The 25,203-nt window shown below is 48.8% G+C and overlaps 1 long non-coding RNA gene across 1 annotated transcript; it reads left to right on the top strand.

Moving 5' to 3' along the window:
* Positions 1–274: 274 nt before the first annotated feature.
* Positions 275–22,526, top strand: LOC137355890 (uncharacterized). Its single transcript, XR_010970978.1, has 6 exons — positions 275–485; positions 3,821–3,964; positions 11,082–11,250; positions 14,589–14,732; positions 18,772–18,940; positions 22,276–22,526. It is a non-coding gene; the product is annotated as an uncharacterized lncRNA (long non-coding RNA).
* The last annotated feature ends 2,677 nt before the right edge of the window (positions 22,527–25,203 follow it).

Genomic DNA, 25,203 nt, shown 5'->3' with positions numbered 1-25,203 from the left:
AGTACTGAATCGATCAGAGTGACAGCAGCTGAGTCTTACAGTGTGAAAGGCACTATATAAACGCAAGTTTTCTTTCTCATCACAGCTGTAAGATGGAGTTGCTGTTGTCAGACAAGAGGAGCTACCAGCAGGCCAGGAATATCAATAGGTGTTAACGTTGGCAGGGGAGAATGATTGATCAGCTGTTTAAACAAATATTCACTTACAAGAACCTGTTTAAATGAATACTCACTTACAAGAAACAGCTTGTAGCTGAGTGATATTGAAACTGAAACAAGTCTCGGTGTACTAATAGCTGATTTGTCAATGTAAACAGCAGAGATAGATACTATCCAGGATTGGAGCAGTGAACACAGAATACAGTAGCTGAGGACTTTATAAAGAAAGCCGTATTGTTTATCGATTTCAGACCGGAATTATTGTGAAACTCTGAGGGAGAGAGACTATTTACTGCTGTTTAACTCTTCAAAATGGTGAATCAGAATGTAAGTTTGTTCGAACTGCTTTACCCTCAGCTCAGGGTCTAAGTGGCTTCACGTTGATGTTAACTGCTGTGTACAGGACCCGGGTGTTTAATTCTATTAATGGTAGTGTTAATCCAATATCTCAAATTCCATTCAATTATTAAAATAGAAATAGATGAAGTATATCAGAACTTACATTTAGATTTGATTTACTGCCTTGGTTTACTTTGGGTTTTCTGAGACTCCTGGATCTATTTTAGCTTCATCCTGGACTATATCTGCTCATCTATCTTCCCTTCCTGTGGCAGCACTTTCCACTTCTCTGCCTTAAATTCCATCCACCATCGTTCTGCTCACTCACATACCTCGTCTAACTCATTCTGTAGATCCTGGACTGTCTCTTCAGAATCCACACTCTCTCCTAGTCACTTGCTCACAGTGTTTGAGATCAATACAGGATGTAATTGTTCTAAATGGTGAGAAACTGTGGAGGAGCAGAGAGATTTAGAGCTCCCAGTACAGAAATCACTGAAAGCTATTGGGCAGCTACAAGAAGTAATTACAAAGGCCCATGGAATACTGGTCTTTATCGCAAGGGGTCACTGGAGAGGGTGCAGCACAGATTCACCAGAATGATCCCAGGGATTAGAGGGTTAATTTAATAGGACAGTTTGCACAGACTGGGCTTGTATTCCCTCGAGTGTAGAAGATTAAGGGGTTGATCTAATCGGGGGGTTTAAGATGATTAAAGGATTCGATCGGGTCGATAGAGAGAAACTATTTCCTCTGGTCAGGGGAAGTCCAGAACAAGGGGGCAGAACCTTAAAATTAGAGCCAGGGCCGTTCAGGGGTGATGTCAGGAAACACTTCTTCACACAAAGGGGAGTGGAAATCTGGAACTCTCTCCCCCCAGAAAGCTGCTGAGGCTGGTGGTGGGGAGGTTTGGGGGGTGGGGTGGGTGGGGTGTCAATTGAAAATTTCAAGACTGTAATTGACAGATTTCTGTTGGGTAAGGGGTTTCAGGGTTACACAACCAAGGTGGGTGGATGGAGTTAAGACACAGATCTAATTTAATTGAATGGCAGAACAGGTTCAAGGGGCTGAATGGCCACTTCCTGTTCCTATGTTTTAATTTCTGGTGCTGATCTATTCCTTATCTCCCCTGTCTTGCTAATTCCTTTCTTCGCCGCCCTCAAAACTGGTGAAGGCAGCTGAGATCACACCCAAAACAGAGTTGTCATCTTTGAGATGAGACATTAAACTGAGACCCTCTCAGGTGCATATAAAGGATCCCATGGCCACTATTGGAAGAAGAGCAGGGAGTTCATCCTGTGTGTGAGGGCCAATATTTATTCGTCAACCAACAACTCTAAAAAAAACCAAATAATCTGGGTCACTATCACATTGCTCTATGAGGGATCTTGCTGTGCATAAATTGGCTGTCCTGTTTCCCACATTACACCAGTGACCACTAAATTATTTCATTATCTGTAAAGTGCTTTGGGATGTCGTGTGGTGGAGAAGGGCATGATCTAAACAGCAATCCTTTCTTTACTCAAGCTCAGGACTGCAAATTATGAACAATATAAACATTCCGAAGCGTCTCTATGTGATGGTGGGGTGCTGAGGACAGGGTTGGGGGCAGTTGTGAGGGTGGGACGAAGAGCTGTATAGAGTAACCAGGTTACAGATGTTTTTTTAAAATACTGCTGAATTTGACCCACACAAATTGGTTTAAATCTTAAATATAGCTCTCATTATGAAATAATTATGTGATAGCCTGTGTCAAAAGTAGGAATGGGACCTCTTATCTATTCTTCTTTCCCTGTGTTAGGCAGAGTGAGCACAAGGATGTGACTCGAGGGGGTGAAATATTAAAGGGCACAGGGAGAGAGCTGGAGAGTGGGATTAGAATGGGTGGGATATTAAAGGGAGTGGGGAGTGAGAGGGGTTAAAGTGGGTGGTAATTGGCATATGGGGAGCGAATGAGACGGTGGGAGGAAACCGGGTGGGACATTGAAGGGAATGGCGAGAGAGCTGGACAGTGGGATAGACTGTGTTTGAACACTTTGTCAATGAGCTTCGATAAGATATAAAAGCATCATATCAAATGAGTAGATTCCGTAATCTACAGGCAATTTTCTTTTAATTCTTTCATGGGATGTGAGTGTCACTGGCAAGGACAGCTGATGTTGCCCATCCCTAATTTCCCTTACATTGGTGGTGAGCTGCCTTTTTGAACTGCTACAATCTGTAGGATGTAGGTAGACCCACAGTGCTGTTAGGAAGGGAGTTCCAGGATTTTGAGCCAGCGACAGTGAAGGAACGGTGATATAGTTCAAAGTCAGGATGGTGTGTGACTTGGAGGGGAACTTGCAGGTGGTGATGTTCCCATGCATCTGCTGTCCTTGTCCTTCTATGTGCTGTTGAAGGAGCCTTGGTGAGTTGCTGCAGTGCATCTTGTAGATGGTACACACTGCTGCCACTGTGCGTCGGTGATAGAGGGAGTGAATGTTTGTGGATGGGGTGCCAATCAAGCGGGCTGATTTGTCCTGGATGGTGTTGAGCTTCTCCAGTGTTGTTGGAGCTGCACCCATCCAGACAAGTGGAGAGTATTCCATCACACTCCTGACTTGTGCCTTGTAGATGGTGGACAGGCTTTGGGGAGTCAGGAGGTGAGTTACTTGCCTCAGGATTCCCAGCCTCTGACCTGCTCTTGTAGCCACAGTATGACTGATCCAATTAAGTTTTTTGGTCAAAGGTAACCCCCAAGATGTTGGTAGTGGGGGATTCAGCGATGGTAATTCCGTTGAATATCAAGGGGAGATGGTTAGATTCTCTCTTGTTGGAAAGGGCCATTGCCTGGCACTTGTGTAGTGCAAATGTTACTTACCACTGGGCTTTGATGTCTGGCCTCCAACAACCACAACCATCTTCCTTTGAACTTGGTATTCCAGACTGGAGGATCTAATCTGCCTCTGTACCAAACAACGGTTATCTTTCCATGTATCTGAGACACCTTGATACAAGGTGTAGTGCTGGGGAGTCGCGGCAGTCAATGGCAGCATTCTAAGCATTCGATCTGTTTGGCAGTGAGAGAATTGGAGAACAGTAGTTGGGGGTTGGGGGGGGGGGTGGGTGGTGGTGTGGAGAGGTGACACCGAGATTTCCTGGTTAATCTATGGAATAGAGACAGAGGCACATATTTCATTGAAGAGACAGATTGGGGAGGTCACTCGGGGTTATGCAATCAATGATGCAGCAGATTATATACAGCTGGAATCCCAGAGTCACTTAAAACATCTTCACTTGTCGTCTCTGTTTCGATCTCTAAGTGATACAATCTCTTTCCACAGGTGAAGGAAGTCACTGTTGCTGCGCTTGTGGCTGCTGTTATTGCTGCTGTTGCTACTGTCCCTGGTGGTGCAGTTGCTGTTGCTGTTGCTGGAGTCTTGGCTGCTTTGAGTCATCTGAGAAATCCTTCTTCTTCATGATTATCTGTGTGTATTCAAATGGTGCACAAACTCAGTTACTCTGATGAATCTCTTTAAATGTACATTCTTTGCAATCATTCATTAAATTAAAGAATGTAAAGAAACAATCGCCATTAAGGAAAAGAAAGACTATATTTCTATAGCATCTTCCACCTCAGGACATCCCCAAACCCTTCACAGCCAATGAAGTAGTTGTCAGGTATAGATATTGATGTAATGTAGGGAACATTCAGTTTTCGAAGAAACTGTTCACAGGCCCTGAAACTGTAAGCAGGCCCTGAAACTGTAAGCAGGCCCTGATAGTGTTCGCAGGCCCTGAAACTGTTCGTGGGCCCTGATAGTGTTCGCAGGCCTGAAACTGTTCGCAGGCCCTGAAACTGTACGCAGGCCCTGATAGTGTTCGCAGGCCTGAAACTGTTCGCAGGCCCTGAAACTGTAAGCAGGCCCTGATAGTGTTCGCAGGCCCTGAAACTGTTCGTGGGCCCTGATAGTGTTCACAGCCCCTGAAACTGTACGCAGGCCCTGATAGTGTTCGCAGGCCTGAAACTGTTAACGGGCCCTGATAGTGTACACAGGCCCTGAAACTGTTCGCAGGCCCAGATAGTGTTCACCAGCCCTGAAACTGTTCGCAGGCCCTTAAACTGTTCGTGGGTCCTGAAACTGTTCGTGGGCCCTGATAGTGTTCACATCCCCTGAAAATGTACGCAGGCCCTGATAGTGTTCGCAAGCCCTGAAACTGTTCACAGGCCCTGAAACTGTTCACAAGCCCTGAAACTGTTCACAGGCCCTGAAACTGTTCACAAGCCCTGAAACTGTTCTCAGGCCCTTAAACTGTTCGTGGGCCCTGATAGTGTTCACATCCCCTGAAACTGTACGCAGGCCCTGATAGTGTTCGCAGGCCCTGAAACTGTTCACGGGCCCTGATAGTGTACACAGGCCCAGAAACTGTTCGCAGGCCCTGAAACTGTTCACAAGCCCTGAAACTGTTCACAGGCCCTGAAACTGTTCACAAGCCCTGAAACTGTTCACAAGCCCTGAAACTGTTCGCAGGCCCTGAAACTGTTCACGGGCCCTGAAACTGTACGCAGGCCCTGATAGTGTTCGCAGGCCCTGAAACTGTTCACAAGCCCTGATAGTGTACACAGGCCCTGAAACTGTTCGCAGGCCCTGAAACTGTTCACAAGCCCTGAAACTGTTCACAGGCCCTGAAACTGTTCACAAGCCCTGAAACTGTTCACAGGCCCTGAAACTGTTCACAAGCCCTGAAACTGTTCGCAGGCCCTGAAACTGTTCTCAGGCCCTGAAACTGTTCGTGGGCCCTGATCGTGTTCACATCCCCTGAAACTGTACGCAGGCCCTGATAGTGTTCGCAAGCCCTGAAACTGTTAACGGGCCCTGATAGTGTACACAGGCCCTGAAACTGTTCGCAGGCCCTGAAACTGTTCGCAGGCCCTGATAGTGTTGGCAAGCCCTGATAGTGTTCGCAGGCCCTGATAGTGTTCGCAGGCTCTGATAGTGTTCGCAGGCCCTGAAACTGTTCGCAGGCCCTGAAACTGTTCACAGGCCCTGATAGTGTTTGCAGGCCCTGAAACTGTTCACAGACCTGATAGTGTTCACAGGCCCTGAAACTGTTCGCGGGCCCTGAAACTGTTCGCAGGCCCTGAAACTGTTCACGAGCCCTGACAGTGTTCACGGGCCCTGATAGTGTTCATGGGCCCTGAAACTGTTTGCAGGACCTGAAACAGTTCGCAGGCCCTGATCGTGTTCACGCGCCCTGAAACTGTTCACGAGCCCTGACAGTGTTCACGGGCCCTGATAGTGTTCATGGGCCATGAAACTGTTTGCAGGCCATGAAACAGTTCACGGGCCCTGAAACAGTTCACGGGCCATGAAACTGTTCACAGGACCTGAAACAGTTCATGGGCCATGAAACTGTTCACAGGACCTGAAACAGTTCACAGGCCCTGATCGTATTCACGCGCCCTGAAACTGTTCACAGGCCCTGAAACTGTTAACGGGCCCTGAAACTGTTCACGAGCCCTGAAACTGTTCACGAGCCCTGACAGTGTTCATGGGCCCTGAAACTGTTCACGAGCCGTCACAGCTGTTCATGGGCCCTGATAGTGTTCATGGGCCCTGAAACTGTTTGCAGGCCATGAAACAGTTCACGGGCCCTGAAACAGTTCACAGGCCCTGAAACTGTTCACGGGCCCTGAAACTGTTCACAGGCCATGAAACTGTTCACAGGACCTGAAACAGTTCGCAGGCCCTGAACGTGTTCACGCGCCCTGAAACTGGTCATGGGCCCTGAAAGTGGTCACGGGCCCTGAAACTGTTCGCGGGCCCTGAAACTGTTCACGAGCCCTGACAGTGTTCATGGGCCCTGAAACTGGTCATGGGCCCTGAAAATGCTCACGGGCCCTGAAACTGTTCGCAGGACCGGAAACAGTTTGCAGGTCCTGAAACTGATCCTGGGCCCTGATAGTGTTCACGGGCCCTGAAACTGTTCGCAGGCCCTGAAACTGTTCACTAGCCCTGAAACTGTTAACGGGCCCTGAAACTGTTAACGGGCCCGGAAACTGTTAACGGGCCCTGATAGTGTTCACAGGCCCTGAAACTGTTCGCAGGCCCTGATAGTGTTCACAGGCCCTGAAACTGTTCGCAGGCCCTGATAGTGTTCACAAGCCCTGAAACTGTTCGCAGGCCCTGATAGTGTTCGCAGGCTCTGATAGTGTTCGCAGGCCCTGAAACTGTTCGCAGGCTCTGACAGTGTTCACAGGCCCTGAAACTGTTCGCAGGCCCTTAAACTGTTTGCGGGCCCTGATAGTGTTCGCAGGCCCTGAAACTGTTGGCAGGCCCTGAAACTGTTCGCAGGCCCTGAAACTGTTCACAGGCCCTGAAACTGTTAACGGGCCCTGAAACTGTTAACGGGCCCGGAAACTGTTAACGGGCCCTGATAGTGTGCACAGGCCCTGAAACAGTTCACAAGTCCTGAAACTGTTCACGGGCCCTGAAACTGTTAACAGGCCCTGATAGTGTTCGCAGGCCCTGACACTGTTCACAGGCGCTGAAACTGTTCGCAGGCCCTGATAGTGTTCGCAGGCTCTGATAGTGTTCGCAGGCCCTGAAACTGTTCGTAGGCTCTGATAGTGTTCACAGGCCCTGAAACTGTTCGCAGGCCCTGATAGTGTTCGCAGGCTCTGATAGTGTTCGCAGGACCTGAAACAGTTCGCAGGCCCTGATAGTGTTCGCAGGCCCTGAAACTGTTCACGGGCCCTGAAACTGTTCACGGGCCCTGAAACTGTACGCAGGCCCTGATAGTGTTCGCAGGCCCTGAAACTGTTAACGGGCCCTGAAACAGTTCACGGGCCCTGAAACAGTTCACGGGCCATGAAACTGTTCACAGGACCTGAAACAGTTCGCAGGCCCTGAAACTGTTCACGAGCCCTGAAACTGTTCACGGGCCATGAAACTGTTCACAGGACCTGAAACTGTTCACAGGACCTGAAACTGTTCGCAGGCCCTGAAACTGTTCACGCGCCCTGAAACTGTTCACGAGCCCTGACAGTGTTCATGGGCCCTGAAACTGTTTGCAGGCCATGAAACAGTTCACGGGCCCTGAAACAGTTCACGGGCCATGAAACTGTTCACAGGACCTGAAACTGTTCACGGGCCCTGAAACTGTTCACGGGCCATGAAACTGTTCACAGGCCATGAAACTGTTCACAGGACCTGAAACAGTTCGCAGGCCCTGATCGTGTTCACGCGCCCTGAAACTGGTCACGGGCCCTGAAAGTGGTCACGGGCCCTGAAACTGTTCGCGGGCCCTGAAAATGCTCACGGGCCCTGAAACTGTTCATGGGCCCTGAAACTGTACGCAGGCCCTGATAGTGTTCGCAGGCCCTGAAACTGTTCACTAGCCCTGAAACTGTTAACGGGCCCTGAAACTGTTAACGGGCCCGGAAACTGTTAACGGGCCCTGATAGTGTTCACAGGCCCTGAAACTGTTCGCAGGCCCTGATAGTGTTCACAGGCCCTGAAACTGTTCGCAGGCCCTGATAGTGTTCGCAGGCCCTGAAACTGTTCGCAGGCCCTGATAGTGTTCACAGGCCCTGAAACTGTTCGCAGGCCCTGATAGTGTTCACAGGCCCTGAAACTGTTCGCAGGCCCTGATAGTGTTCACAGGCCCTGAAACTGTTCGCAGGCCCTGATAGTGTTCGCAGGCTCTGATAGTGTTCGCAGGCCCTGAAACTGTTCGCAGGCTCTGACAGTGTTCACAGGCCCTGAAACTGTTCGCAGGCCCTTAAACTGTTTGCGGGCCCTGATAGTGTTCGCAGGCCCTGAAACTGTTGGCAGGCCCTGAAACTGTTCGCAGGCCCTGAAACTGTTCACAGGCCCTGAAACTGTTAACGGGCCCTGAAACTGTTAACGGGCCCGGAAACTGTTAACGGGCCCTGATAGTGTGCACAGGCCCTGAAACAGTTCACAAGTCCTGAAACTGTTCACGGGCCCTGAAACTGTTAACAGGCCCTGATAGTGTTCGCAGGCCCTGACACTGTTCACAGGCGCTGAAACTGTTCGCAGGCCCTGATAGTGTTCGCAGGCTCTGATAGTGTTCGCAGGCCCTGAAACTGTTCGCAGGCTCTGATAGTGTTCACAGGCCCTGAAACTGTTCGCAGGCCCTGATAGTGTTCGCAGGCTCTGATAGTGTTCGCAGGACCTGAAACAGTTTGCAGGTCCTGAAACTGATCCCGGGCCCTGATAGTGTTCACGGGCCCTGAAACTGTTCACGGGCCCTGAAACTGTTCACGGGCCCTGAAACAGTTCACGGGCCATGAAACTGTTCACAGGACCTGAAACAGTTCGCAGGCCCTGATAGTGTTCGCAGGCCCTGAAACTGTTCACGGGCCCTGAAACTGTTCACGGGCCCTGAAACTGTACGCAGGCCCTGATAGTGTTCGCAGGACCTGAAACAGTTTGCAGGTCCTGAAACTGATCCCGGGCCCTGATAGTGTTCATGGGCCCTGAAACTGTTCACGGGCCCTGAAACTGTTCACGGGCCATGAAACTGTTCACAGGACCTGAAACAGTTCGCAGGCCCTGATAGTGTTCGCAGGCCCTGAAACTGTTCACGGGCCCTGAAACTGTTCACGGGCCCTGAAACTGTTCACGGGCCCTGAAACTGTACGCAGGCCCTGATAGTGTTCGCAGGCTCTGATAGTGTTCGCAGGACCTGAAACAGTTCGCAGGCCCTGATAGTGTTCGCAGGCCCTGAAACTGTTCACGGGCCCTGAAACTGTTCACGGGCCCTGAAACTGTACGCAGGCCCTGATAGTGTTCGCAGGCCCTGAAACTGTTAACGGGCCCTGAAACAGTTCACGGGCCCTGAAACAGTTCACGGGCCATGAAACTGTTCACAGGACCTGAAACAGTTCGCAGACCCTGAAACTGTTCACGAGCCATGAAACTGTTCACGGGCCATGAAACTGTTCACAGGACCTGAAACAGTTCGCAGGCCCTGAAACTGTTCACGAGCCCTGACAGTGTTCATGGGCCCTGAAACTGTTTGCAGGCCATGAAACAGTTCACGGGCCCTGAAACAGTTCACGGGCCATGAAACTGTTCACAGGACCTGAAACTGTTCACGGGCCCTGAAACTGTTCACGGGCCATGAAACTGTTCACAGGCCATGAAACTGTTCACAGGCCCTGAAACAGTTCGCAGGCCCTGAAACTGTTCACGCGCCCTGAAACTGTTCACGAGCCCTGACAGTGTTCATGGGCCCTGAAACTGTTTGCAGGCCATGAAACAGTTCACGGGCCCTGAAACAGTTCACGGGCCATGAAACTGTTCACAGGACCTGAAACTGTTCACGGGCCCTGAAACTGTTCACAGGCCATGAAACTGTTCACAGGACCTGAAACAGTTCGCAGGCCCTGATCGTGTTCACGCGCCCTGAAACTGGTCACGGGCCCTGAAAGTGGTCACGGGCCCTGAAACTGTTCGCGGGCCCTGAAAATGCTCACGGGCCCTGAAACTGTTCATGGGCCCTGAAACTGTACGCAGGCCCTGATAGTGTTCGCAGGCCCTGAAACTGTTAACTGGCCCTGATAATGTACACAGGCCTTGAAACTGTTCGCAGGCCCTGAAACTGTTCACAGGCCCTGAAACTGTTCACAAGCCCTGAAACTGTTCGCAGGCCCTGAAACTGTTCACAGGCCCTGAAACTGTTCACAAGCCCTGAAACTGTTCGCAGGCCCTGAAACTGTTCGCAGGCCCTGAAACTGTTCTCAGGCCCTGAAACTGTTCGCAGGCCCTGAAACTGCCAATTCATTCTTTTTACTTTAGTTTTACCCTCTCTGTATTCCGCAGTCTTTTTAATAAAGTTTGTGAAACAAATAGTTTCACAACGTGTTGTGATCGTGATTACCTGATGCTAGAAACTAAAAGACTCTGCTCATTTGAGTCAGTATTCATGGTCTCTGTCACACAACAACAATGTTACTGCCGGCTGAGCTTCATCATCATCTACATTGAATTTGCAGCACAGAAACAGGCCATTCGGCCCAACTGCTCCATACTGGTCTTTACACTCCACATGAGCCTCCTCCCACCCTCCTTCATCTCACCCTGTCAACATAACCTTCTGTTCTGCTATAAGTAACTATGTTCAGGAGAGTGAATTTCTGATCAGGGACCAGTCTGTAGAACAACAGAGCTGGAAAACCACCAGTCGGTCAGGTATAAACTCAGCCGGTAACAGCAGAGGTGGGAGATGGGCTGTAAACCAGATAAAGTTACCCCAAAAGTACTGAATCGATCAGAGTGACAGCAGCTGAGTCTTACAGTGTGAAAGGCACTATATAAACGCAAGTTTTCTTTCTCATCACAGCTGTAAGATGGAGTTGCTGTTGTCAGACAAGAGGAGCTACCAGCAGGCCAGGAATATCAATAGGTGTTAACGTTGGCAGGGGAGAATGATTGATCAGCTGTTTAAACAAATATTCACTTACAAGAACCTGTTTAAATGAATACTCACTTACAAGAAACAGCTTGTAGCTGAGTGATATTGAAACTGAAACAAGTCTCGGTGTACTAATAGCTGATTTGTCAATGTAAACAGCAGAGATAGATACTATCCAGGATTGGAGCAGTGAACACAGAATACAGTAGCTGAGGACTTTATAAAGAAAGCCGTATTGTTTATCGATTTCAGACCGGAATTATTGTGAAACTCTGAGGGAGAGAGACTATTTACTGCTGTTTAACTCTTCAAAATGGTGAATCAGAATGTAAGTTTGTTCGAACTGCTTTACCCTCAGCTCAGGGTCTAACTGGCTTCACGTTGATGTTAACTGCTGTGTACAGGACCCGGGTGTTTAATTCTATTAATGGTAGTGTTAATCCAATATCTCAAATTCCATTCAATTATTAAAATAGAAATAGATGAAGTATATCAGAACTTACATTTAGATTTGATTTACTGCCTTGGTTTACTTTGGGTTTTCTGAGACTCCTGGATCTATTTTAGCTTCATCCTGGACTATATCTGCTCATCTATCTTCCCTTCCTGTGGCAGCACTTTCCACTTCTCTGCCTTAAATTCCATCCACCATCGTTCTGCTCACTCACATACCTCGTCTAACTCATTCTGTAGATCCTGGACTGTCTCTTCAGAATCCACACTCTCTCCTAGTCACTTGCTCACAGTGTTTGAGATCAATACAGGATGTAATTGTTCTAAATGGTGAGAAACTGTGGAGGAGCAGAGAGATTTAGAGCTCCCAGTACAGAAATCACTGAAAGCTATTGGGCAGCTACAAGAAGTAATTACAAAGGCCCATGGAATACTGGTCTTTATCGCAAGGGGTCACTGGAGAGGGTGCAGCACAGATTCACCAGAATGATCCCAGGGATTAGAGGGTTAATTTAATAGGACAGTTTGCACAGACTGGGCTTGTATTCCCTCGAGTGTAGAAGATTAAGGGGTTGATCTAATCGGGGGGTTTAAGATGATTAAAGGATTCGATCGGGTCGATAGAGAGAAACTATTTCCTCTGGTCAGGGGAAGTCCAGAACAAGGGGGCAGAACCTTAAAATTAGAGCCAGGGCCGTTCAGGGGTGATGTCAGGAAACACTTCTTCACACAAAGGGGAGTGGAAATCTGGAACTCTCTCCCCCCAGAAAGCTGCTGAGGCTGGTGGTGGGGAGGTTTGGGGGGTGGGGTGGGTGGGGTGTCAATTGAAAATTTCAAGACTGTAATTGACAGATTTCTGTTGGGTAAGGGGTTTCAGGGTTACACAACCAAGGTGGGTGGATGGAGTTAAGACACAGATCTAATTTAATTGAATGGCAGAACAGGTTCAAGGGGCTGAATGGCCACTTCCTGTTCCTATGTTTTAATTTCTGGTGCTGATCTATTCCTTATCTCCCCTGTCTTGCTAATTCCTTTCTTCGCCGCCCTCAAAACTGGTGAAGGCAGCTGAGATCACACCCAAAACAGAGTTGTCATCTTTGAGATGAGACATTAAACTGAGACCCTCTCAGGTGCATATAAAGGATCCCATGGCCACTATTGGAAGAAGAGCAGGGAGTTCATCCTGTGTGTGAGGGCCAATATTTATTCGTCAACCAACAACTCTAAAAAAAACCAAATAATCTGGGTCACTATCACATTGCTCTATGAGGGATCTTGCTGTGCATAAATTGGCTGTCCTGTTTCCCACATTACACCAGTGACCACTAAATTATTTCATTATCTGTAAAGTGCTTTGGGATGTCGTGTGGTGGAGAAGGGCATGATCTAAACAGCAATCCTTTCTTTACTCAAGCTCAGGACTGCAAATTATGAACAATATAAACATTCCGAAGCGTCTCTATGTGATGGTGGGGTGCTGAGGACAGGGTTGGGGGCAGTTGTGAGGGTGGGACGAAGAGCTGTATAGAGTAACCAGGTTACAGATGTTTTTTTAAAATACTGCTGAATTTGACCCACACAAATTGGTTTAAATCTTAAATATAGCTCTCATTATGAAATAATTATGTGATAGCCTGTGTCAAAAGTAGGAATGGGACCTCTTATCTATTCTTCTTTCCCTGTGTTAGGCAGAGTGAGCACAAGGATGTGACTCGAGGGGGTGAAATATTAAAGGGCACAGGGAGAGAGCTGGAGAGTGGGATTAGAATGGGTGGGATATTAAAGGGAGTGGGGAGTGAGAGGGGTTAAAGTGGGTGGTAATTGGCATATGGGGAGCGAATGAGACGGTGGGAGGAAACCGGGTGGGACATTGAAGGGAATGGCGAGAGAGCTGGACAGTGGGATAGACTGTGTTTGAACACTTTGTCAATGAGCTTCGATAAGATATAAAAGCATCATATCAAATGAGTAGATTCCGTAATCTACAGGCAATTTTCTTTTAATTCTTTCATGGGATGTGAGTGTCACTGGCAAGGACAGCTGATGTTGCCCATCCCTAATTTCCCTTACATTGGTGGTGAGCTGCCTTTTTGAACTGCTACAATCTGTAGGATGTAGGTAGACCCACAGTGCTGTTAGGAAGGGAGTTCCAGGATTTTGAGCCAGCGACAGTGAAGGAACGGTGATATAGTTCAAAGTCAGGATGGTGTGTGACTTGGAGGGGAACTTGCAGGTGGTGATGTTCCCATGCATCTGCTGTCCTTGTCCTTCTATGTGCTGTTGAAGGAGCCTTGGTGAGTTGCTGCAGTGCATCTTGTAGATGGTACACACTGCTGCCACTGTGCGTCGGTGATAGAGGGAGTGAATGTTTGTGGATGGGGTGCCAATCAAGCGGGCTGATTTGTCCTGGATGGTGTTGAGCTTCTCCAGTGTTGTTGGAGCTGCACCCATCCAGACAAGTGGAGAGTATTCCATCACACTCCTGACTTGTGCCTTGTAGATGGTGGACAGGCTTTGGGGAGTCAGGAGGTGAGTTACTTGCCTCAGGATTCCCAGCCTCTGACCTGCTCTTGTAGCCACAGTATGACTGATCCAATTAAGTTTTTTGGTCAAAGGTAACCCCCAAGATGTTGGTAGTGGGGGATTCAGCGATGGTAATTCCGTTGAATATCAAGGGGAGATGGTTAGATTCTCTCTTGTTGGAAAGGGCCATTGCCTGGCACTTGTGTAGTGCAAATGTTACTTACCACTGGGCTTTGATGTCTGGCCTCCAACAACCACAACCATCTTCCTTTGAACTTGGTATTCCAGACTGGAGGATCTAATCTGCCTCTGTACCAAACAACGGTTATCTTTCCATGTATCTGAGACACCTTGATACAAGGTGTAGTGCTGGGGAGTCGCGGCAGTCAATGGCAGCATTCTAAGCATTCGATCTGTTTGGCAGTGAGAGAATTGGAGAACAGTAGTTGGGGGTTGGGGGGGGGGGTGGGGGGTGGTGGTGTGGAGAGGTGACACCGAGATTTCCTGGTTAATCTATGGAATAGAGACAGAGGCACATATTTCATTGAAGAGACAGATTGGGGAGGTCACTCGGGGTTATGCAATCAATGATGCAGCAGATTATATACAGCTGGAATCCCAGAGTCACTTAAAACATCTTCACTTGTCGTCTCTGTTTCGATCTCTAAGTGATACAATCTCTTTCCACAGGTGAAGGAAGTCACTGTTGCTGCGCTTGTGGCTGCTGTTATTGCTGCTGTTGCTACTGTCCCTGGTGGTGCAGTTGCTGTTGCTGTTGCTGGAGTCTTGGCTGCTTTGAGTCATCTGAGAAATCCTTCTTCTTCATGATTATCTGTGTGTATTCAAATGGTGCACAAACTCAGTTACTCTGATGAATCTCTTTAAATGTACATTCTTTGCAATCATTCATTAAATTAAAGAATGTAAAGAAACAATCGCCATTAAGGAAAAGAAAGACTATATTTCTATAGCATCTTCCACCTCAGGACATCCCCAAACCCTTCACAGCCAATGAAGTAGTTGTCAGGTATAGATATTGATGTAATGTAGGGAACATTCAGTTTTCGAAGAAACTGTTCACAGGCCCTGAAACTGTAAGCAGGCCCTGAAACTGTAAGCAGGCCCTGATAGTGTTCGCAGGCCCTGAAACTGTTCGTGGGCCCTGATAGTGTTCGCAGGCCTGAAACTGTTCGCAGGCCCTGAAACTGTACGCAGGCCCTGATAGTGTTCGCAGGCCTGAAACTGTTCGCAGGCCCTGAAACTGTAAGCAGGCCCTGATAGTGTTCGCAGGCCCTGAAACTGTTCGTGGGCCCTGATAGTGTTCACAGCCCCTGAAACTGTACGCAGGCCCTGATAGTGTTCGCAGGCCTGAAACTGTTAACGGGCCCTGATAGTGTACACAGGCCCTGAAACTGTTCGCAGGCCCAGATAGTGTTCACCAGCCCTGAAACTGTTCGCAGGCCCTTAAACTGTTCGTGGGTCCTGAAACTGTTCGTGGGCCCTGATAGTGTTCACATCCCCTGAAAATGTACGCAGGCCCTGATAGTGTTCGCAAGCCCTGAAACTGTTCACAGGCCCTGAAACTGTTCACAAGCCCTGAAACTGTTCACAGGCCCTGAAACTGTTCACAAGCCCTGAAACTGTTCTCAGGCCCTTAAACTGTTCGTGGGCCCTGATAGTGTTCACATCCCCTGAAACTGTACGCAGGCCCTGATAGTGTTCGCAGGCCCTGAAACTGTTCACGGGCCCTGATAGTGTACACAGGCCCAGAAACTGTTCGCAGGCCCTGAAACTGTTCACAAGCCCTGAAACTGTTCACAGGCCCTGAAACTGTTCACAAGCCCTGAAACTGTTCACAAGCCCTGAAACTGTTCGCAGGCCCTGAAACTGTTCACGGGCCCTGAAACTGTACGCAGGCCCTGATAGTGTTCGCAGGCCCTGAAACTGTTCACAAGCCCTGATAGTGTACACAGGCCCTGAAACTGTTCGCAGGCCCTGAAACTGTTCACAAGCCCTGAAACTGTTCACAGGCCCTGAAACTGTTCACAAGCCCTGAAACTGTTCACAGGCCCTGAAACTGTTCACAAGCCCTGAAACTGTTCGCAGGCCCTGAAACTGTTCTCAGGCCCTGAAACTGTTCGTGGGCCCTGATCGTGTTCACATCCCCTGAAACTGTACGCAGGCCCTGATAGTGTTCGCAAGCCCTGAAACTGTTAACGGGCCCTGATAGTGTACACAGGCCCTGAAACTGTTCGCAGGCCCTGAAACTGTTCGCAGGCCCTGATAGTGTTGGCAAGCCCTGATAGTGTTCGCAGGCCCTGATAGTGTTCGCAGGCTCTGATAGTGTTCGCAGGCCCTGAAACTGTTCGCAGGCCCTGAAACTGTTCACAGGCCCTGATAGTGTTTGCAGGCCCTGAAACTGTTCACAGACCTGATAGTGTTCACAGGCCCTGAAACTGTTCGCGGGCCCTGAAACTGTTCGCAGGCCCTGAAACTGTTCACGAGCCCTGACAGTGTTCACGGGCCCTGATAGTGTTCATGGGCCCTGAAACTGTTTGCAGGACCTGAAACAGTTCGCAGGCCCTGATCGTGTTCACGCGCCCTGAAACTGTTCACGAGCCCTGACAGTGTTCACGGGCCCTGATAGTGTTCATGGGCCATGAAACTGTTTGCAGGCCATGAAACAGTTCACGGGCCCTGAAACAGTTCACGGGCCATGAAACTGTTCACAGGACCTGAAACAGTTCATGGGCCATGAAACTGTTCACAGGACCTGAAACAGTTCACAGGCCCTGATCGTATTCACGCGCCCTGAAACTGTTCACAGGCCCTGAAACTGTTAACGGGCCCTGAAACTGTTCACGAGCCCTGAAACTGTTCACGAGCCCTGACAGTGTTCATGGGCCCTGAAACTGTTCACGAGCCGTCACAGCTGTTCATGGGCCCTGATAGTGTTCATGGGCCCTGAAACTGTTTGCAGGCCATGAAACAGTTCACGGGCCCTGAAACAGTTCACAGGCCCTGAAACTGTTCACGGGCCCTGAAACTGTTCACAGGACCTGAAACTGTTCACGGGCCATGAAACTGTTCACAGGACCTGAAACTGTTCGCAGGACCTGAAACTGTTCACGGGCCATGAAACTGTTCACAGGACCTGAAACTGTTCACAGGACCTGAAACTGTTCACGGGCCATGAAACTGTTCACAGGACCTGAAACTGTTCGCAGGCCCTGAAACTGTTCACGAGCCCTGACAGTGTTCATGGGCCCTGAAACTGTTTGCAGGCCATGAAACAGTTCACGGGCCCTGAAACAGTTCACGGGCCATGAAACTGTTCACAGGACCTGAAACAGTTCGCAGGCCCTGAAACTGTTCACGAGCCCTGACAGTGTTCATGGGCCCTGAAACTGTTTGCAGGCCATGAAACAGTTCACGGGCCCTGAAACAGTTCACGGGCCATGAAACTGTTCACAGGACCTGAAACAGTTCGCAGGACCTGAAACAGTTCGCAGGCCCTGAAACAGTTTGCAGGCCCTGAAAATGTTCACGAGCCCTGACAGTGTTCATGGGCCCTGAAACTGTTTGCAGGCCATGAAACAGTTCACGGGCCCTGAAACAGTTCACGGGCCATGAAACTGTTCACAGGACCTGAAACTGTTCACGGGCCCTGAAACTGTTCACGGGCCATGAAACTGTTCACAGGCCATGAAACTGTTCACAGGACCTGAAACAGTTCGCAGGCCCTGATCGTGTTCACGCGCCCTGAAACTGGTCACGGGCCCTGAAAGTGGTCACGGGCCCTGAAACTGTTCGCGGGCCCTGAAAATGCTCACGGGCCCTGAAACTGTTCATGGGCCCTGAAACTGTACGCAGGCCCTGATAGTGTTCGCAGGCCCTGAAACTGTTAACTGGCCCTGATAATGTACACAGGCCTTGAAACTGTTCGCAGGCCCTGAAACTGTTCACAGGCCCTGAAACTGTTCACAAGCCCTGAAACTGTTCGCAGGCCCTGAAACTGTTCGCAGGCCCTGAAACTGTTCTCAGGCCCTGAAACTGTTCGCAGGCCCTGAAACTGCCAATTCATTCTTTTTACTTTAGTTTTACCCTCTCTGTATTCCGCAGTCTTTTTAATAAAGTTTGTGAAACAAATAGTTTCACAACGTGTTGTGATCGTGATTACCTGATGCTAGAAACTAAAAGACTCTGCTCATTTGAGTCAGTATTCATGGTCTCTGTCACACAACAACAATGTTACTGCCGGCTGAGCTTCATCATCATCTACATTGAATTTGCAGCACAGAAACAGGCCATTCGGCCCAACTGCTCCATACTGGTCTTTACACTCCACATGAGCCTCCTCCCACCCTCCTTCATCTCACCCTGTCAACATAACCTTCTGTTCTGCTATAAGTAACTATGTTCAGGAGAGTGAATTTCTGATCAGGGACCAGTCTGTAGAACAACAGAGCTGGAAAACCACCAGTCGGTCAGGTATAAACTCAGCCGGTAACAGCAGAGGTGGGAGATGGGCTGTAAACCAGATAAAGTTACCCCAAAAGTACTGAATCGATCAGAGTGACAGCAGCTGAGTCTTACAGTGTGAAAGGCACTATATAAACGCAAGTTTTCTTTCTCATCACAGCTGTAAGATGGAGTTGCTGTTGTCAGACAAGAGGAGCTACCAGCAGGCCAGGAATATCAATAGGTGTTAACGTTGGCAGGGGAGAATGATTGATCAGCTGTTTAAACAAATATTCACTTACAAGAACCTGTTTAAATGAATACTCACTTACAAGAAACAGCTTGTAGCTGAGTGATATTGAAACTGAAACAAGTCTCGGTGTACTAATAGCTGATTTGTCAATGTAAACAGCAGAGATAGATACTATCCAGGATTGGAGCAGTGAACACAGAATACAGTAGCTGAGGACTTTATAAAGAAAGCCGTATTGTTTATCGATTTCAGACCGGAATTATTGTGAAACTCTGAGGGAGAGAGACTATTTACTGCTGTTTAACTCTTCAAAATGGTGAATCAGAATGTAAGTTTGTTCGAACTGCTTTACCCTCAGCTCAGGGTCTAACTGGCTTCACGTTGATGTTAACTGCTGTGTACAGGACCCGGGTGTTTAATTCTATTAATGGTAGTGTTAATCCAATATCTCAAATTCCATTCAATTATTAAAATAGAAATAGATGAAGTATATCAGAACTTACATTTAGATTTGATTTACTGCCTTGGTTTACTTTGGGTTTTCTGAGACTCCTGGATCTATTTTAGCTTCATCCTGGACTATATCTGCTCATCTATCTTCCCTTCCTGTGGCAGCACTTTCCACTTCTCTGCCTTAAATTCCATCCACCATCGTTCTGCTCACTCACATACCTTGTCTAACTCATTCTGTAGATCCTGGACTGTCTCTTCAGAATCCACACTCTCTCCTAGTCACTTGCTCACAGTGTTTGAGATCAATACAGGATGTAATTGTTCTAAATGGTGAGAAACTGTGGAGGAGCAGAGAGATTTAGAGCTCCCAGTACAGAAATCACTGAAAGCTATTGGGCAGCTACAAGAAGTAATTACAAAGGCCCATGGAATACTGGTCTTTATCGCAAGGGGTCACTGGAGAGGGTGCAGCACAGATTCACCAGAATGATCCCAGGGATTAGAGGGTTAATTTAATAGGACAGTTTGCACAGACTGGGCTTGTATTCCCTCGAGTGTAGAAGATTAAGGGGTTGATCTAATCGGGGGGTTTAAGATGATTAAAGGATTCGATCGGGTCGATAGAGAGAAACTATTTCCTCTGGTCAGGGGAAGTCCAGAACAAGGGGGCAGAACCTTAAAATTAGAGCCAGGGCCGTTCAGGGGTGATGTCAGGAAACACTTCTTCACACAAAGGGGAGTGGAAATCTGGAACTCTCTCCCCCCAGAAAGCTGCTGAGGCTGGTGGTGGGGAGGTTTGGGGGGTGGGGTGGGTGGGGTGTCAATTGAAAATTTCAAGACTGTAATTGACAGATTTCTGTTGGGTAAGGGGTTTCAGGGTTACACAACCAAGGTGGGTGGATGGAGTTAAGACACAGATCTAATTTAATTGAATGGCAGAACAGGTTCAAGGGGCTGAATGGCCACTTCCTGTTCCTATGTTTTAATTTCTGGTGCTGATCTATTCCTTATCTCCCCTGTCTTGCTAATTCCTTTCTTCGCCGCCCTCAAAACTGGTGAAGGCAGCTGAGATCACACCCAAAACAGAGTTGTCATCTTTGAGATGAGACATTAAACTGAGACCCTCTCAGGTGCATATAAAGGATCCCATGGCCACTATTGGAAGAAGAGCAGGGAGTTCATCCTGTGTGTGAGGGCCAATATTTATTCGTCAACCAACAACTCTAAAAAAAACCAAATAATCTGGGTCACTATCACATTGCTCTATGAGGGATCTTGCTGTGCATAAATTGGCTGTCCTGTTTCCCACATTACACCAGTGACCACTAAATTATTTCATTATCTGTAAAGTGCTTTGGGATGTCGTGTGGTGGAGAAGGGCATGATCTAAACAGCAATCCTTTCTTTACTCAAGCTCAGGACTGCAAATTATGAACAATATAAACATTCCGAAGCGTCTCTATGTGATGGTGGGGTGCTGAGGACAGGGTTGGGGGCAGTTGTGAGGGTGGGACGAAGAGCTGTATAGAGTAACCAGGTTACAGATGTTTTTTTAAAATACTGCTGAATTTGACCCACACAAATTGGTTTAAATCTTAAATATAGCTCTCATTATGAAATAATTATGTGATAGCCTGTGTCAAAAGTAGGAATGGGACCTCTTATCTATTCTTCTTTCCCTGTGTTAGGCAGAGTGAGCACAAGGATGTGACTCGAGGGGGTGAAATATTAAAGGGCACAGGGAGAGAGCTGGAGAGTGGGATTAGAATGGGTGGGATATTAAAGGGAGTGGGGAGTGAGAGGGGTTAAAGTGGGTGGTAATTGGCATATGGGGAGCGAATGAGACGGTGGGAGGAAACCGGGTGGGACATTGAAGGGAATGGCGAGAGAGCTGGACAGTGGGATAGACTGTGTTTGAACACTTTGTCAATGAGCTTCGATAAGATATAAAAGCATCATATCAAATGAGTAGATTCCGTAATCTACAGGCAATTTTCTTTTAATTCTTTCATGGGATGTGAGTGTCACTGGCAAGGACAGCTGATGTTGCCCATCCCTAATTTCCCTTACATTGGTGGTGAGCTGCCTTTTTGAACTGCTACAATCTGTAGGATGTAGGTAGACCCACAGTGCTGTTAGGAAGGGAGTTCCAGGATTTTGAGCCAGCGACAGTGAAGGAACGGTGATATAGTTCAAAGTCAGGATGGTGTGTGACTTGGAGGGGAACTTGCAGGTGGTGATGTTCCCATGCATCTGCTGTCCTTGTCCTTCTATGTGCTGTTGAAGGAGCCTTGGTGAGTTGCTGCAGTGCATCTTGTAGATGGTACACACTGCTGCCACTGTGCGTCGGTGATAGAGGGAGTGAATGTTTGTGGATGGGGTGCCAATCAAGCGGGCTGATTTGTCCTGGATGGTGTTGAGCTTCTCCAGTGTTGTTGGAGCTGCACCCATCCAGACAAGTGGAGAGTATTCCATCACACTCCTGACTTGTGCCTTGTAGATGGTGGACAGGCTTTGGGGAGTCAGGAGGTGAGTTACTTGCCTCAGGATTCCCAGCCTCTGACCTGCTCTTGTAGCCACAGTATGACTGATCCAATTAAGTTTTTTGGTCAAAGGTAACCCCCAAGATGTTGGTAGTGGGGGATTCAGCGATGGTAATTCCGTTGAATATCAAGGGGAGATGGTTAGATTCTCTCTTGTTGGAAAGGGCCATTGCCTGGCACTTGTGTAGTGCAAATGTTACTTACCACTGGGCTTTGATGTCTGGCCTCCAACAACCACAACCATCTTCCTTTGAACTTGGTATTCCAGACTGGAGGATCTAATCTGCCTCTGTACCAAACAACGGTTATCTTTCCATGTATCTGAGACACCTTGATACAAGGTGTAGTGCTGGGGAGTCGCGGCAGTCAATGGCAGCATTCTAAGCATTCGATCTGTTTGGCAGTGAGAGAATTGGAGAACAGTAGTTGGGGGTTGGGGGGGGGGGTGGGTGGTGGTGTGGAGAGGTGACACCGAGATTTCCTGGTTAATCTATGGAATAGAGACAGAGGCACATATTTCATTGAAGAGACAGATTGGGGAGGTCACTCGGGGTTATGCAATCAATGATGCAGCAGATTATATACAGCTGGAATCCCAGAGTCACTTAAAACATCTTCACTTGTCGTCTCTGTTTCGATCTCTAAGTGATACAATCTCTTTCCACAGGTGAAGGAAGTCACTGTTGCTGCGCTTGTGGCTGCTGTTATTGCTGCTGTTGCTACTGTCCCTGGTGGTGCAGTTGCTGTTGCTGTTGCTGGAGTCTTGGCTGCTTTGAGTCATCTGAGAAATCCTTCTTCTTCATGATTATCTGTGTGTATTCAAATGGTGCACAAACTCAGTTACTCTGATGAATCTCTTTAAATGTACATTCTTTGCAATCATTCATTAAATTAAAGAATGTAAAGAAACAATCGCCATTAAGGAAAAGAAAGACTATATTTCTATAGCATCTTCCACCTCAGGACATCCCCAAACCCTTCACAGCCAATGAAGTAGTTGTCAGGTATAGATATTGATGTAATGTAGGGAACATTCAGTTTTCGAAGAAACTGTTCACAGGCCCTGAAACTGTAAGCAGGCCCTGAAACTGTAAGCAGGCCCTGATAGTGTTCGCAGGCCCTGAAACTGTTCGTGGGCCCTGATAGTGTTCGCAGGCCTGAAACTGTTCGCAGGCCCTGAAACTGTACGCAGGCCCTGATAGTGTTCGCAGGCCTGAAACTGTTCGCAGGCCCTGAAACTGTAAGCAGGCCCTGATAGTGTTCGCAGGCCCTGAAACTGTTCGTGGGCCCTGATAGTGTTCACAGCCCCTGAAACTGTACGCAGGCCCTGATAGTGTTCGCAGGCCTGAAACTGTTAACGGGCCCTGATAGTGTACACAGGCCCTGAAACTGTTCGCAGGCCCAGATAGTGTTCACCAGCCCTGAAACTGTTCGCAGGCCCTTAAACTGTTCGTGGGTCCTGAAACTGTTCGTGGGCCCTGATAGTGTTCACATCCCCTGAAAATGTACGCAGGCCCTGATAGTGTTCGCAAGCCCTGAAACTGTTCACAGGCCCTGAAACTGTTCACAAGCCCTGAAACTGTTCACAGGCCCTGAAACTGTTCACAAGCCCTGAAACTGTTCTCAGGCCCTTAAACTGTTCGTGGGCCCTGATAGTGTTCACATCCCCTGAAACTGTACGCAGGCCCTGATAGTGTTCGCAGGCCCTGAAACTGTTCACGGGCCCTGATAGTGTACACAGGCCCAGAAACTGTTCGCAGGCCCTGAAACTGTTCACAAGCCCTGAAACTGTTCACAGGCCCTGAAACTGTTCACAAGCCCTGAAACTGTTCACAAGCCCTGAAACTGTTCGCAGGCCCTGAAACTGTTCACGGGCCCTGAAACTGTACGCAGGCCCTGATAGTGTTCGCAGGCCCTGAAACTGTTCACAAGCCCTGATAGTGTACACAGGCCCTGAAACTGTTCGCAGGCCCTGAAACTGTTCACAAGCCCTGAAACTGTTCACAGGCCCTGAAACTGTTCACAAGCCCTGAAACTGTTCACAGGCCCTGAAACTGTTCACAAGCCCTGAAACTGTTCGCAGGCCCTGAAACTGTTCTCAGGCCCTGAAACTGTTCGTGGGCCCTGATCGTGTTCACATCCCCTGAAACTGTACGCAGGCCCTGATAGTGTTCGCAAGCCCTGAAACTGTTAACGGGCCCTGATAGTGTACACAGGCCCTGAAACTGTTCGCAGGCCCTGAAACTGTTCGCAGGCCCTGATAGTGTTGGCAAGCCCTGATAGTGTTCGCAGGCCCTGATAGTGTTCGCAGGCTCTGATAGTGTTCGCAGGCCCTGAAACTGTTCGCAGGCCCTGAAACTGTTCACAGGCCCTGATAGTGTTTGCAGGCCCTGAAACTGTTCACAGACCTGATAGTGTTCACAGGCCCTGAAACTGTTCGCGGGCCCTGAAACTGTTCGCAGGCCCTGAAACTGTTCACGAGCCCTGACAGTGTTCACGGGCCCTGATAGTGTTCATGGGCCCTGAAACTGTTTGCAGGACCTGAAACAGTTCGCAGGCCCTGATCGTGTTCACGCGCCCTGAAACTGTTCACGAGCCCTGACAGTGTTCACGGGCCCTGATAGTGTTCATGGGCCATGAAACTGTTTGCAGGCCATGAAACAGTTCACGGGCCCTGAAACAGTTCACGGGCCATGAAACTGTTCACAGGACCTGAAACAGTTCATGGGCCATGAAACTGTTCACAGGACCTGAAACAGTTCACAGGCCCTGATCGTATTCACGCGCCCTGAAACTGTTCACAGGCCCTGAAACTGTTAACGGGCCCTGAAACTGTTCACGAGCCCTGACAGTGTTCATGGGCCCTGAAACTGTTCACGAGCCGTCACAGCTGTTCATGGGCCCTGATAGTGTTCATGGGCCCTGAAACTGTTTGCAGGCCATGAAACAGTTCACGGGCCCTGAAACAGTTCACGGGCCATGAAACTGTTCACAGGACCTGAAACAGTTCGCAGGCCCTGATCGTGTTCACGCGCCCTGAAACTGTTCACGAGCCCTGACAGTGTTCACGGGCCCTGATAGTGTTCATGGGCCCTGAAACTGTTCACGCGCCCTGAAACTGTTCACGAGCCCTGACAGTGTTCATGGGCCCTGAAACTGTTTGCAGGCCATGAAACAGTTCACGGGCCCTGAAACAGTTCACAGGCCCTGAAACTGTTCACGGGCCCTGAAACTGTTCACAGGCCATGAAACTGTTCACAGGACCTGAAACAGTTCGCAGGCCCTGAAACTGTTCACTAGCCCTGAAACTGTTAACGGGCCCTGAAACTGTTAACGGGCCCGGAAACTGTTAACGGGCCCTGATAGTGTTCATGGGCCCTGAAACTGTTTGCAGGCCATGAAACAGTTCACGGGCCCTGAAACAGTTCACAGGCCCTGAAACTGTTCACGGGCCCTGAAACTGTTCACAGGCCATGAAACTGTTCACAGGACCTGAAACAGTTCGCAGGCCCTGAACGTGTTCACGCGCCCTGAAACTGGTCATGGGCCCTGAAAGTGGTCACGGGCCCTGAAACTGTTCGCGGGCCCTGAAACT

The sequence above is a fragment of the Heterodontus francisci genome, chromosome 44, assembly GCF_036365525.1.
Source record: "Heterodontus francisci isolate sHetFra1 chromosome 44, sHetFra1.hap1, whole genome shotgun sequence".
Classification (NCBI taxonomy): Eukaryota; Metazoa; Chordata; class Chondrichthyes; order Heterodontiformes; family Heterodontidae; genus Heterodontus; species Heterodontus francisci.
The sequence above is the reverse complement of the archived record's forward strand: the minus strand, read 5'-3'. Positions and strand labels throughout refer to the sequence as shown.